The sequence below is a fragment of the Furipterus horrens genome, unplaced genomic scaffold (genome assembly GCF_987537825.1).
Source record: "Furipterus horrens unplaced genomic scaffold, mFurHor1.1.pri manual_scaffold_13, whole genome shotgun sequence".
NCBI classification, from domain to species: Eukaryota; Metazoa; Chordata; class Mammalia; order Chiroptera; family Furipteridae; genus Furipterus; species Furipterus horrens.
Window position 1 is genome coordinate 42,130,458 of NW_028327183.1, and position 15,925 is coordinate 42,146,382.

The 15,925-nt window shown below is 43.6% G+C and overlaps 1 pseudogene; it reads right to left on the reverse strand.

The window, feature by feature from the left end:
- Window positions 1-5,089: 5,089 nt before the first annotated feature.
- Window positions 5,090-15,692, reverse strand: LOC149994765 (nonsense-mediated mRNA decay factor SMG8-like; annotated as a pseudogene).
- Window positions 15,693-15,925: the final 233 nt, after the last annotated feature.

The window sequence follows — 15,925 nt, forward strand, 5'->3', positions numbered from 1 at the left end:
TAATTACTTTGAATGTAAATATTTTTTCCAAACTACTTGTGTACCTAAACTGACTTTTCTACAAATTGATTTTAAAAAGATAAAAGAAAAATAGGCAATAAAGAACAGGGCAAAGTCAGAGAAGAAATATAACTGTTCAATATTTAAAGATTTCTTACAATTGTTGTTCTATTACAATTGTCCCCATTTCCCCCCCACTGCTCTCCCCTGGCCTGCCCACCCCGCCGCTCTCCCACAGTCAGTCCCCTCCCTGGTGTCCATGTCCATGGCTCATTTACACTAGTTTCTTGACTAGACCCTCCCCTTTTTCCCCCTCTTTTCCCCCTCTTCCCTCTCCTCTGATCACTGTCAGCCTGTTCCCTGTTTCCATGTCTCTGGTTCTACTTTGCTCATTTGTTTGTTTTGTCATTAGATTCCAATATGAAGTGAGATAATATAGTATTTTTCTTTCACCACCTGGCTTATTTCACTAAGCATAATACTCTCCAGTTAAATTTACAAGTAACCAGAAAAATTCAAATTCAGATGGGACCCCTTTTATTCACTCATTGCATCAGCCAAAAAATGGAGACTATCAGTGCTGGAAATGCATGCTGTCGTGGCCTACTGACTGGAGCATACGTTGGCACAACGTCTTTGAGGGCAGTTAAAATATTATATCAGTATACTCTCCACCCCAACAATTCCATTTCTAAATATCTATTCTGCAGAAAACCTGTCCATATTCACAAAATGCATGTGTAAGAATGTTCGTTTCAGCAATACATGCAACAGGAAAATGACATAATCTAAACATCCATGAATAGGGGGATTTTTAAACTGTAACACACCCATACTATAGAATATTATGCAGAAGTTTAAATGAGTTGGTTAACCATCAAGGAAACAAATCTAAGACACAGCAAGGGGTGGAAGGACCAAGTTGTTACCATTTATGTAACAATAAAAAGAAAATCTCACAACATGCCTATTGTGCTATCAGTATGTAGGCAAACGCCTGGGAAAGGTCTGCAAGGGTGTATAGTCAACAGCTCAGAATAGCCTTACCTTCAGGGTGGGGGATGAGGGCAGAAGCGAAGTTTTCACTGTACCTGTACTTCATTTTTATATACTGAGAATATAATCATGTATTACTTGTTATAGTGAAAAATAAGGTTAAATTGACTCACTTTAAAGAGGGCCTTCCAATTTAATTTTTAAAATAAACACAGAATTGGATCAATAGAGGTTGATTTGGGATACAGAGGTGAATATCTTTTCTCAGAGCTACTGATCTCAAAATTCAGGACCAAGAAGGATCTTACAATGCAGTCAGGTTTGTTTGTTGGTTTGTTTGTATTCATTTTTGGAGAGAATATACTCACAGTTTCTCAGTTGTATGGAAGGACGTCCATGAATCCTTATCAAGGTGAGAAATATAGTTGCCTTTTAAATTTCTGCAAAGAAACACAGTTAATATCTTTAAATAGGCAGCAAAAGAATGAAGAGAGTAAAACAATCATGGCAACCTTACGGGGATTAATCAAATGCAGAAAATACCAGCTTTCTAATTCCCACAGCTGTCAGCCTTCCCAGTCTGCACAAATTAATAAAGACGTAATGTAGAGCCCCTGGCACAAACCATGAGGCATCTCCTCAGAACCTGAACTTCTTATCTTGGTTAGGTAATGCCAGTTAATTACTTTGAATGCATTTTCTCCAAAGCCACTTGTGTCTAAAATGACTTCTTGTACAAACCAATGCAAAAATAATAATTCAACTGAAAAATGGCAAAAATTATCATTATCAGCAAATTAACATAAAGAAACCTTGTGCCAGGCCACAGCAAAACTTTGGGTCGGTGCCCTCTGTGGGAATCCTTCCAGGTGTTAGAAGGCTAAGGGCAATTAGAAATGAGAAGGACTGATATGGAAAGATCTCATAGACATATGTGACAGGGAAAAGCACAAATCACTGAGCAAGGAGTAAGGTATCACCTCTTTGGGGGAAAATTGAAAAACAAAAGAGAAGAAAAAAAGAGAGAGGTTGGAAGACTAGACCCCACGCCAAAATGGTAACAGGAGTGGTGGAAAGTGCTGCGTGGGATTTTCACATTTATCCTGTGTGTTTCTGTGACATTAACACCAACACCAGCAACGCAGGGGGGCTGCGCCCATGAATTACAAGTGTTTAAGAGAAGCTGTGAAATTCCCGAGGTTCAGTCTCAACCACTAACTCCATGGGTGACTTTGAATCTTCACCTTTAGCTCTGTCCTCGTCCCTCAGCGACAACTTACCTGTCCAGTTTATATGCGCCTTTCCCAGGAAGGTGAGAGAAGTCCAACAGGTCCCTGTCTGTCCCTCTGCACAGTGGACACTTCCACCCAACCAGAACACTTCTGGTCGCTTTTGGCTCCCCAATAAAAAAATGCCCAGTCTGAGCTCATCTCCTTCAAACTGGTTCTCCTCTCCAGCTGCTCTTTGTCCACCTCGTGCACCACTGTGGTCCTCCTCATCACCCAGGACAGAAACTTTACAGAGTCGTATTTGATTTTTATCTTTCCTGTACACCCCATTGCCCCACTCCAGCCAGTTACTACAGCCTGTCAGCTTTTCCTTTACACTGTTCCCGGGGTGTTCTTTCTCCTCCTATCACAATCACTCTTCTCGCTTTCCTGCTAGATTTTGCTCAAGTATTCTATTGGTCTCCCTGAATCAAGCTTTCCTCTTGAGATCGCTCTACATATGGAATCAAAATTAATCCTGTCTCTCTCACTTGAAAACATTCAGGGGCTCTCCCCAGTCTCAGTGCAACTTCCAAACTCCTAGAGCCAAAGTTTTTCATAATCATATTTTTCACCGCTTCCTAAACCAATTCTTGACAGCCCAGACTAGCCTAATGAGTCCTGATCATTCCTGCCGCCATGCCGTTGCCAAGACTGTACTCACTATGTTTCCTCTATGTAATAAACCACAGGCAGCTTTAGGTCCCAGTTAAAGTTATAGCTTAGCCACGCAGCCTTCCGACTTCCATAGCCCAGTGACTACAGACTCTGCTGAATTATAGCACCTTTGGTCTGTGTCTTTTTCAGTACTCAATTATATATCATCTCCCTTTTTAGTCACATTCCCTTTCTTCCCACCTGTCATTGTCATGTTTCATAGACAATGTCATACTTCTGAGGCTCCCACAGTACTTAGCCCTGGTTGGAAACAAAATGGGTGATATATTTAGAAAGCCAGGTGGCAAATATGAGTTATGGGTATAACTGCATATATGTTAGGCACTGATATAAGTACTTTACACATATGAACTCATTTAAATATCACAACAATCCTATGAAATGGTAACTATCATAACCTTTACTCCTTTACTTTGCAGATGACGAAATTGAGTCCAAAAACTAATATATGGCATAACTGCATTCAAACCCGGGCACTCTGGCTCTAGAATCCCTTCTTTTAACCACTTTGTTGTATCACCACCAATGAGATGCAGAGAGGGCCACGAAGCTGTAAAGAAGGTGGCACAAAAGTGGGAGGAGAGTAGAGGTTAAGGAATAAAGTGATGGGGTAAAGAAAAATCAGTAAGGAAAAATACGTAGGAGGGAACAATAGTAGAAGGAGAAGGAAGATAAGGAATAGATGACAAACAAAATATAAAAACAGAAAGTCAGTCAGTGTGGGTCTGAGGAGCTGAGGAAGGCCCAGGAAGACCAGGAGGAGAAGGCTGGCAGGTCAGGCAGGTTGCGGAGAACAAAGGAAGAAAGGCACTTCTTACAGGACGGTGAAGGCGTCGTTGTACGAGTTGGGGTCTGGCACGGGCACTCTGTGGAGCTTCTGCGTTGGGCTGAGACCAGAACAAGAGAGCGTCTTGTTCCTGCAGGTACAGAGCTCACACACGTGTGTGATGGCATTCTGTTCGGGCATTGGAGGCCCGGCCGCAGACGACACTGGGTGGTGAGCTCTGGGAGACTGCTGGTCCGAAGAGTGATCTGTTAGCTCAGACCAGGTTAGCTGCTGAGGCTGAACAGTCTCTGGCTGTGAAAGTGTTGCCTCAGGGTGTTTCGCAGGAGCCGTGGCCTGCCGGAGAGGTGTTGGACGTTCAGCCTTTGCAGTGGCTTCTGGCTTTACCGTGAGCTGGGGCCGAACAGTCTCCGGATGTGGTAGCGTCGCCTCAGGGTGTTTCAGAGGAGCCGTGGCCTGCTGCAGGGGTGTCGGACGCTCAGCCTCCACAGTAGCGGCTGGTGTTACGGTGAGCTCCAGGTCCAAGTGTTGACCTGACACCTCAGGCCAGGGTGGCTGCTGGGGCCTTACAGTCTCCGGATGTGGTAGCATCGCCTCAGGGTGTTTCAGAGGAGCCGTGGCCTGCCGGAGAGGTGTTGGACGTTCAGCCTTTGCAGTGGCTTCTGGCTTTACCGTGAGTTGGGGCTGAACAGTCTCCGGATGTGGTAGCATCTCCTCAGGGTGTTTCGGAGGAGCTGCGGCCTGCTGCAGGGGTGTCGGACGCTCAGCCTCCACAGTAGCGGCTGGCGTTACGGTGAGCTCCAGGTCCAAGTGTTGACCTGACACCTCAGGCCAGGGTGGCTGCTGGGGCCTAACAGTCTCCGGATGTGGTAGCGTCGCCTCAGGGTGTTTCGGAGGAGCTGCGGCCTGCTGCAGGGGTGTCGGACGCTCAGCCTCCACAGTAGCGGCTGGTGTTACGGTGAGCTCCAGGTCCAAGTGTTGACCTGTTACCTCAGGCCGGGGTGGACGCTGAGGCCGAAGAGTCTCCGGATGTGGCAGTGTCTCCTCAGGGTGTTTCGGAAGAGCTGCAGTCTGCTGCGGGGCTGTAGCATCAACCTCCCACATATACTGGGATGAAGATGGTTTCAGCATTTCAATGGGCTTTGGAGGGGTCTCCTCCTTGCTTGCTGGTTCAACCACCTCTGCAGATTTTGCTAGATAAGCTGAGATCGCCTTCACAATTGCCAATAATTTCATTTCTTTAGGGGGCTGTGGTGGTATCACACCTGGCAACACTGGATTCTCAGCTTCACCTGAGCCCGTAGGTGAGACTGTCACCTTAACATGTTTATTAGCCGTGGGAGGCTGAACTGGAGACTTCTGCAGGCCCGTGGAAGGTTCGGCACCGTCCCGTGGGTCAACAGGCCATTGGAGCAGAGCTGAGCTCTCTTGCTCCGTCGTCGCTTCAGGAGGTTCTCCCGTCTCAGGGGCTTCTGGTTCCTGCGCTGGGATCTGCAGGGTTGGAGATGGTCGCATTTCCTCAGGGTACACAGAGTTGGGCATGACAGGGTCCAGATCCAACTTCCTATCAGGAATTGGAGCTGCCTGGACCAGCAGCCACAACAGCTGCCATGGGAAAATGACCCACGGGGCCCAGAGGTGCAGCCCGGACATGCTGGCAGAGGTCCTGGCTACACAACTAGCGGCCCAGGGGAGCCGGGGCACAGCAAGCGACCCGGGATGGGGGGTTGGGGGCACAGTGAGCGACCCGGCGGAGCCGGGGCGCAGTGAGTGATATGGGGCTGTCGGGGAACGCTATACAAAACAGGGAAATGAAGCACAGCGATGAGACCCAGACAACTGAGGTGCGGGCACATGCAGTGAGTGGGAGCCTACAACTGGCCGCAGTGTCACAATTGGCAGCCGTGTCACAGCTGGCAGGTGTGTCACAGCTGGCAGCCGTGTCATGCATGTGGCCCTTAGCAACAAAGCACCCTTCATCCACCTCAGGTTCCAACCCTTATTTAGGCAACCGTATTAGTCTCGGGTGAGAGTACTGCAGGATAGCGAGCCTTTCTCCCAGAATCCCTGGGGACCAGGGGACATTTTCCCTGCAGAGGGGACAGCTCCCTCCTGACGGGCCTTCTCTCCCCCCTCAGTGAGGCAGAACTGGGCTGCACACCTGGGTGGCCCCGGACTCCAGCAGCCCAGGGGCGGTGGGATGCGGGTGTTAAAGAAGGTGGGAAGTTGCGGGGGCAGGGGTGCCTGCTGCAGAGCTTCCCAAGGGAGCTGCAGGGCCTGGCAATCCAGGACATTCCCAAGTGCTGGTCAGGCTCCTGCAACCTGAACTCCTTAAAGCTGAAATCTGAGTGACATTCGTCCTCCCTTTGGCCACACTGCTCTCAAAAAAGTAGCTGACCTACAAACTAAACACCAGTGTGGGTGGCCGGGAGGGGGACATACTTTATAGTTCTAAAATGTTGTCATTTGCTGGGAATTCTCAGAATCCATGTCTGATTCTTCACTGGCCACTCTGTTAGGTGGGGGCTACCACTGAGGCAGGGATGACTCCAAAGTTTCTGCAGATGGGGTCTGAGAGTGAGCAATTCACTCTGGGAAATAGGGTCTGAAACCCAGAAAACAATGCTTTACAATGGTTGGGAAACGGTGCCCCTCCCACGTGGCTCAGCACAGCCATTAATCTAGAAAAGCAATGACAGCCCTTTCAGAGGTCTGCCCTGTGCGCACACGTGGAGAAGACTCTCAGGTGCGAAAGCTGGCCCATTAAACCGTTTTCTTTTTCTTCAGACACTATAACTAGCACCCAATTTGCTTCCCTCACAGCCCTTTTTATATTCTATTTTATAAATTACTGTCTGGCACAACCTCTGGCCCATAAACTCCAAGAGAGAAGGGGCTGCATCTTATTCCCAGTGTCTAGCACACAGTACTGGTTTCCAAATCAAACTGATTCCAGGATTGGCCTCATGCAGCGATGACTCTCTTGCTAGAATTAGGTTTCTGAAAATTTAGCATCAGTATGGAATCCCTTCCTCACATAATTCAAAGGAAGACAGGCTTCTTCAAGCCCAGGACAACACCAGAGCTTTTGTTTCTGTAGCCATCAGAGGCTCCAAATTCAAAATTCCACATAAGTATTCCCATCAGGCTCACACAAGTGAAATGCAAGAACTATTCTATTTCAACTATGAGTTAATTTTTCTTTAATTAGCGAATGCTTGATTTCAAGGTGCTGTCAGTACTTTACTAAATACCTATTCTAAATAGGTTTTCTAGACCAGCCTTCTCAAGGTACTGGCAACGTATGTCATAAAACCTATAGGCTGAAATAACTTTGAATTTTAACAAGAAAAATAAATAAAAGCCTTAGTCAGTCAAGTACCTCTAGCTTATGCAAAGCAAGATGATTTTGATTTTGTATTAACAAGGTGGCAGCCATACATACAGTAATGTCATCGGAGTACTTTACATACACATTTAAATTTTTCTCCAAAAAAGGAAAACACTTCATCTCCAGTGAATAAGCCTTTTTAAATCTATAATTTTAGAAAATTAAGCTAGTAACATCAGCCAATGTCTCTGCACCATCAACAGCTATATTAGCTGCAAAGTACTCCATAGATGACTAGAGGAATGAGTTATTTCTTATACTAGGAATTTACTATGTTAGTACTTAAACCATCATTCTAGTCTACAGAATAAATATAAAGTACCAAGAAAGTATATTAGTCTTTTAGCCTTGACACTACGCAGGAATCCAATCCACCAATCACATTTGTTTATGTGCTTTTGGAGTATCTTAAACCAGCCCTAGAATGTTTTACTTACAAAGCGTACACACATACACACATTTACCTGACAGCCTTCTTCCCAGCCTTTATTGTCTGGAAGTACATGTCACAAAAAAACAAAAACAAAAACCTAATGAAACTGGTGTTTAGCTTAGAGAACTCACTCTCATGCACTGTTACTCAACTTGGCAAGTGGACATATTCTAAAAGTTGAGAACACGAAGTGTATTATCTTTTTATCTTAATCTTGAGGAATACTGTGTCTCACAAAGGTAGGCATCCAACAAGTTAACACCACATCCAATGAACAAAAATGCCTGGCAAGCAACATGAAATAGCAACTCAAAGCATACTAAGTCTGCTACTCAAAACATTCACAGGTCAAATTGCCTATAAAATCTAATTAGATAAAGTTTTAGTTTCCCAAATCCAAAATATTTAGAATTGTGGCACTCACAGAAGAATGGTCAAAACTTCATCTGTTACAAGTTATCACCTACTAACAATCATTTATCCAACCAGTCTTTGATGAGCACCTGCTACTGCTACACGCAAAACATTTTGCTAAAAATGTAGGGGACATAAATTAACATAAGGATGTAGAACCCTTAATTTCATATAAAGATAGGACAAGGTATATACAAGGTAGACTGAATGTCGTTAAGAAAAATAAGATGCCATGTGTGCCTTTTAAAGTAAACCCAACCACAAATTGTAATCTCAGTATATGCACAGCTAACAGTCCTAAATATTATTTGCTAGGCCTTCAAAGGGAAGTGAATGTTAGCTTCACACTCATGATCTCATCTAACCCTAATTAGTTGCCAAAAGAAATAATACTATTGCGTTGGGTGGTCAGGTTTCAACATATGAATTTGAGGGAGAGGGACACTAACATTGGGCTGTAACATTTCAATTTTGGACTTCTATACACCCAAACTGTGAGAGAATAAATTTCTGTTGTTTAAGCCAAGTTTATGGTATTTTGTTACAGCAGTTTGAGGAAACTAATAGACTCCAACTACCCCTCAGGAATGGTTTTGCACTCCAGTGATTAGTGCGTATGAGAAATCTTCTCTCATCTCTTGATTAATAAAAAGTTATCTCACACATCCGGCCAAGATGGAGGCATAGGTAGACACGCTTCACCTCCTTGCACAACCATAAGAAGGATCACAACTAACCTCAAAACAAAGAACAACCAGAACTGCCAGAAAATCAAACTGTATGGAGGTCTAACAACTAAGAATTTAAAGAATAAATACTCATCCAGCTGGGTAGGAGCGGCAGAAATGGGGAGTTGGGGTGAGAGGACACGGTGTGGCAGTGGCAAGGCAGCGGGAAGGCAGTGGTGGTGGCTGGTAGAAGGGGTGGTCCCACACTCACATGTGGTGGATAGAAGCTGGGATGGACACCTGGGGAGTGATCCCAGCCCCAGGCCAGACCCTGAAGCCCAGGTTCGCAGCACTGGGAAAATAAAGCCTCATAGCTTCTGGCTGTGGAAACCAGTGGGTTTGGGGGTGCGCGGGAGAAGAAACCACCCACCTCTGTCTGTTCAGAGGGCCGCCACAGTCCTAGAAAGTACTCAGACCCACCTGCTCAGGGAACCACCACCAGGGCAACAGCTAGAGGGGCACCAGTCATATATGGAACGTGAGTGAAGTGACTGGAAACAGGACAAGTGCTGAGCAAGTAGCATTGTTCCATCTCAAACCCCTCCCCAACATACAACACCACAAAGCAGTGGAACAGGTTGCCCCACCGTGGTGACCACCTAACGCTCTGCCCTTCACAACGTAACAGGTACTCCAAGACAGGGCATTAAAGCAGCTCTACCTAATACACAGAAAAAAACACAGGGAGGCTGCCAAATTGAGTAAACAAAGAAATATGGCCCAAATGAAAGAACAGAGCAAAACTCCAGGCAAAGAACAAAAGAAAAAAAGATAGCCAACCTATCAGAAGCAGAATTCAAAACACTGGTGATAAGGATGCTCAGAGAATTCATTGAGCATGGCAAATAAATAAGGAAAGAAATGAAGGCTACACTAAGTGAAATAAAGAAAAATCTACAGTGAAGGGAAGGAAACCAGGGTTCAAATCAACGATTTGGAATGTAAGGGAGAAATAAACAGCCAATAGAGAGTCCCAAACAAGTTGGACCCAAAGAGGACCACACCAAGACACATCATAATTAAAATGCCAAAGGTGAAAGATAAAGAGAGAATCTTAAAAGCAGCAAAAGAGAAGATGAGAGTTCCCTGCAAAGGAGTTCCCATAAGACTATCAGCTGATTTCTCAAAAGAAACTTTGCAGGCAAGAAGGGACTGGCAAGAAGTATTCAAAGTGATGAAAAGCAAGGGCCTACAATCAAGATTCCTCTATCCAGCAAAGCTATCATTTAGAATGAAGAGCAGATAAAGTGCTTCCCAGACAAGGTAAAGTTAAAGGAGTTCATCATCACCAAGCCCTTATTATATAAAATGTTAAAGGGACTTATTTTAGAAAAAGATCAAAACTATGAACAGTAAAATGACAACAAACTCACAACTATCAACAACTGAATCTAAAAAGAGAAAAACAAAAACTAAGCAAACAACCAGAACATGAATAGAATCATAGATACGTGGTTCATATGGAGGGTTATCAGCAGGGAGGGGGAAGAGGGAGAATGGGGGAAAAGGTGCAGCGATTAAGAAGCATAATTGGTAGATACAAAATAGACAGTGGGATGTTAAGAATATTAAAAGAAATGGAGAAGCCGAAGAACATAAGTGCATGACCTATGGACATGCACTAAGGAGGGTGATTGCTTGAGAGAAGGGGTGTACCAGGTGGAGGGAGGCAAAGGGAAAAAATTGGGACAACTCTAATAGCATAATTAAAATTGCTTTGAAATAATAATAAACGACTGAGGAACTTAAAAGAAAGTTAACTGAAAATGATATATACTTTGGAACTTTTCTTAATCTTTAGCAGATGAAGGAATTACTTACTACCTTTACAAATCAGCCAGATCACACAATTAACTCACAGTCTGGGGCTGGCAGAACAGAATCTGCATATTTTGAACCATGCCCCCAGGGAGTTGTGCTATTGGTAGGTGATCCCCAAACCACCAGAGAGGAGGAACTTGAAGAGCCCCAGATGAGGTCAGTTAATTTTAAAACATAAATAAAATTTATTACATATCACATACCACGAATGCAAAAATGATGCAATTAATCAAATCAATTATTTTCTAGGGATCTGTTAGGCAGGATAGCCAATCAAGGCAGGGAGTGGGAGGGAGACATGTCTCACCCACTAACTCCGCAGTCCCGAGTCTGGTCCAGTAAGATTGCCAGGTGTTCCGAAAATCTCAAGGAAAAAAACATGAGAGCGCAGGAGGGGAGCCCTTGAAATTCTTTCTGTATCGTTCCCACTATCTGGAAAAGGCTTTTAAACTGTATATTAATCCCAAGGTCTGAAGATGGGACGAGGAGGGGAAACCTAGAAACTGGCTACGAGCAGAAAACCCCTAAAACCCCGACAGGCAGTACACTCAGACTAGCTGGGTGCCCGCTTGCAGTTTTGTGCTCAAGTGTATTTCATAAATGAACTTGCTATCCACTACACACGTTGTCTCTCGCCTGAATTCTTGAGAGTGAGACAAGAACAGAGGAGGGGGACCCCCCCCAACTATATTCCCTATACTGTACTTTATAACACCATGACTATTTTTATAACTGCCAATTTGCACTTTTTAAAAAATTATTTATTTATTAATTGATTGATTGATTTTTAGGGAGAGGGGAAGAGAGGGAAGAAAGAGAGAGAAACATCACTGTGTGGTTGCCTCTCATGCACCCCCAACTGTGCACCTGGCCTGCAACCCAGGCATGTGCCCTGACTGCGAATCAAACTGACCACCCTTTGGTTCACAGGCTGGCACTCAATCCACTGAGCCACACCAGCCAGAGCTAATTTGCACTTATTAATCAAAACTTACATAACTGCTTTAAACTATTAGTAAGACATATTATGCGAATGTTATATTTCATATATATTAAGACTAAAATCTCCAATTTTATTTGCCCAGCATTTCAGAATCAATGTGTTTAGGAAAATATAAACAATTACACTAAAACTTTGGTATGTTAACTCATTTTGCACATTTATCTAATCGGTGATATATCAGTGTTACCAGGTTGATGCTCGTGAAAGTTATCCTAGATTAATAAGATCTGTATCACTTAAAAGTTGTTTCACAGTATTGGAATTTTTAAAGAACAAAGTGTGTAATATTTTGGATTGAAAAGATTTAACTCAGATAGCACTCATTTAAAATAAGGTATTTCAGCAGTCCAAGAATAAAATGGTAAAAAAATAAAAAAGAAGAAGAATCTAACTCAGGTAACAAAACTGTAAACCAAACAACAGGGCTTGTTTCAAGATAATTTCAGGAGCAGCATCTTAAGGAAAATCCCAGTTGAAACATAATTTTAGCAGTAACAAAGTTCTGACTCAATACGATTATGCAACATTTAGTTTTGATAGAAACATGTTTTATTATGGACGGTGAAACAGGCACAAGAGAAAACAGGTACCAACCATATATTTTAAGTCCTTTTCTGGAATGACCAATGTTTATTAGAAAGTTGTAGCCTCATCGACAATAACTATCAATGATATCATGAAACAGTAGAACAATTATTGTCCGAATACTGAGCTTCTGTAACCAAAACCCACTGTGGGTTCAAGAAAACACTGTATACACATACCAAATCAATAACTCCACATACACCAAAAACAAAAACCAGCTCAAGTCTAGAAATGAACTGGCTGGAACACACTTACTGTGCTACTGCTTTAAGAATCCCTTGTAACTCATTATGTGCACGTTTTCCTTCAGGGGCAAACACGGTCCTCTCTCTGTCACGTATGCATAAGGAAATCTCAAAACCCAGAGGCCTTCTGGTGGGAGAGTGATTTCTTGTTTTCCTGGGTAGAATACTGGATGTGGTGGTGGGCCTGGTTGTACCTGAAAAACAGATAATATAATAATTTTTTTCATTTTTCAATAAGAAACACCTGAAAGGTAAACGCCTAAACAATAGGATTGTAGGTAATGGGTACACTCATAATTTTAATCATATCTAATACGTCATTAATGAGGCTCAAACATTATCCTGCTTTTCTACAAATTTTAACTTCAAGTTCTGCCTCAACCAACTGATGTGAATTGATGGCATGAACTGATTAACACACAATTTATTTTTCGAGAAAAAGAATATTAGGTATAAAAAGTATTTAAAATTAAGGCCTGCTTAATTAATTACTTTGCTATTATCCTGTACTTTTTAAAAATAATCAAAACGAGCATCAGGCCCCGGCCAGGTGGCTCAGTCAGTGCTGTCCCAACACGCCAAGGCTGCGGGCTTGACCTCCGGTCAGGACACACGAGAAGCAAACAATCAATTAATACACCAACAAGTGGAACAACAAATCAGTGTTCCTCCTCCTCTAAAATCAATAAATAAAATTAAGAAAAAAAAAATAACCCAAACACTAGCAACAGTATTTTTGTTGCTGAAGACAGAAAGGACCAATTTCCTACCTGAGGCATTAGTATGATCTGCAAAGGAGCATGAGGGACCACAACAAAAAGCCCCGTAAGTTGAGCATAACGTGGTTTTACCCTCCGCCCTGAGACAATGACAGCATATATAAGGGCAGATCACCATTCAGGGCTTTTACAGCTGATTCCTTTGGTCCACTTCCTAGTACTTTCACTACTTTGTCAGGCCCTGAGCACATAAACCTCTGACCTCGACAGTCTTCATATTCAAAGCCAACAGACGCTCGAGCCGTGCCATCTCACCGACCTCCTCTTCCCATTATAACTGCACTTCTCTTTCCAGAAAAAGCTTTATTTGGAGCATGACGGAGTTGCCTCCAACACCCTAGGCTCGGCTGGAAACTGCTCTGTCCAGCAGAGGCTTCGTGACCATGGTGGGACAAATCTATCCAGGACACTGTATTTTGTCTGGGGGATAAGGGAGGCGGCTGTTCCCTCTAGTGGAGGAAGTGCGAGTTCTCCATTCCCTCATGCTTTTTACTGAGAAGGGTATGCATGGGAGATACAAGGTCAAAATTTATGAATCATCAATAGCTTTTAGGCACTTGGATTACAGTTGACAATAACAGATTACAAGTACCAGTACACAGGGCACAGTGACCAGTCTGTGTCAGGGTCTGTTAAACATCTTGACGCCACACTGGCACTAGGTGCAAGGTTTCATACATTCCTTGCTAGAGATGGTTTATACTTAACTAAGAGACAAGAAAAGCAGAGCAAGTTCTAAAGCATAATAAGCATTCTTTAAATCCAATTCCCACGGAAACCCTCTGAGTGGCTTTCAGTTATGTCTCCTGCGCAGCCTTTTGCTGAGACTTAAAGACAAACTGGGCGGGGGTGGGGGGGGGTAAATCAGGCTGACGGCCGGGGCTACAATTCCCTAAAGCACAAGGAGCGGTTCTCCACAGGAGCAGGCCAAGAATTTGTGTCTAAGTCTCCTTCCTTCATCTTCGGCTCTGGTCCTGATGACAATGTCCCAAAGCATAAGAGAGTTCGCTCCTGGAGTGAAGCCCTGTTTGCCTAAACCTGTATGAAAGTTGAAAGACTTAGCAAGGCCTAGTTTAACCAAAAACCGGATTGAGAATTTGGGTAGCAGACCTTTAGGGCAGTTTGAATGAAGCATGTCTGGGAGATACTCAACTGTGGATGCCTGTCGATCAACCGATTGGAGTTTGGTCTCTTCTCAGTTTTTACTTCTCTTTGACCATGAACTTCTGGATTTATTTCCCCCTGCTTATGGATAAACCGGATAGGTATCTAAATTATCTGTGGATTGGCCTAAACTCAAAGCTAAACTCAGGCTTGTGCTCCCTCCTTGGGTCTGAGGTTCTTTTTCTTTAAGTTTGTCAGCTCCTGCATCTGGAGGGACAGAAGATTCATTTTTGGCAGGTGCAGGATCTGGAGTACTTAGTTCAAATATTGGGAAATTGATACGATCCAATTTTCCATAACATTTTTCTTCCAGAAGCTATAAAGGAAGAAGTGGGCGGGGGGAAGGAGGGGTGCTGTGAGTTTTTCATTTAAAATAACACAAAAAATTTTTCATTCAAAGAAGATCAACAATTAATGAGTAAGCAAAGAAGTACATGTCAAGAACTTTCCCTTGTTTACATATCACACAGCGGTCACTTTTATTTTTCTAGACATTTTACCTCTGAAAATATGATTTTACTCAATTGGTAGTTAACAGAAAAGAAAAAGAAAAGAAAAAGAAACAAGAAAACAATCCAGCCCACCTGATAAAAGTCAGCTGCCTTGACATCAGAGGGCTCATCGCGAGGTGCTTGTCTCCTCCCGCAGGCACAGGCACCAGTGGGTCGAGCGCGGCCACCGTGACACAGCACAGGAGGGTTCCTTCCAGCCTCTGGTTTTCTCCTGGAAAAAGTAAGTCACTAATAATTTCACACGCACAACGCAGAGTCAAATTTATTTTGCATTCTTTAGCTTCTAACCCCCAAATTTCTCCAAACAATATTTTGGAAATAAGGAAAAAAGAGAACAAACAAACAAACCCAAACACCGAACCTTGACTAAATACACATAAGAGAAACAAGTGACAATACATTAGGCTTCCTAAATAAATTTTATCATTATGGTGACCTTACACTTCATTATATTCATTTTAGTTCAACAGAAACGACAATATGAAAATTTTAGTATGAAATTTCCGGAACTGTCTTCTTTAACTAAGCCCTCAGGGCTCGCTCTCTAAATGCCCTGGTAGTGCTCTCAGGGAAGAGCCTCTGCATTTGTTAGATGTAGTACATCTCTCAGAAAAGGAGAGCACGTTTGATCATGAAGGACTCATGGGACAGCTTTCCGTCAGTCCAAAGCCCTACATGCCAGACAAGTAAGTTGGGAATCAGCAAATATCGGAGTCTTGTTGAGAGAGGAGAAAAATAACCCCAACTTAAACCTGATTGGCCACACAACAGAAGGAGAAAAGGTATGTTTTTAAAGGGCGTTACTTACTCAGAACATTCCATTGTGTGAAACAGAGCAACTGTATTTAGGATGATTCCCTTGATCCCCAGGGGCCCGTTGCCAGGTACTGAAGAAAAACCAAGGCTGGAAGACCCCACTCAGTTACACTCTCTGCGGATCTACTGCGATTCCTCCCGTTCATGGTCCCCATCCTGCATGGTCTGCATCCCATGGTCTGCATCTGCTCAGATGCACAACTGTTACAGAACCCCTGGGCTGCTCCAATTGAAACAGAACCCACGGGCTCTTTACTTAGGGACCCGATTGCCCGCCGTCAGAATTGTAACTCTAAATACCAGAGTTT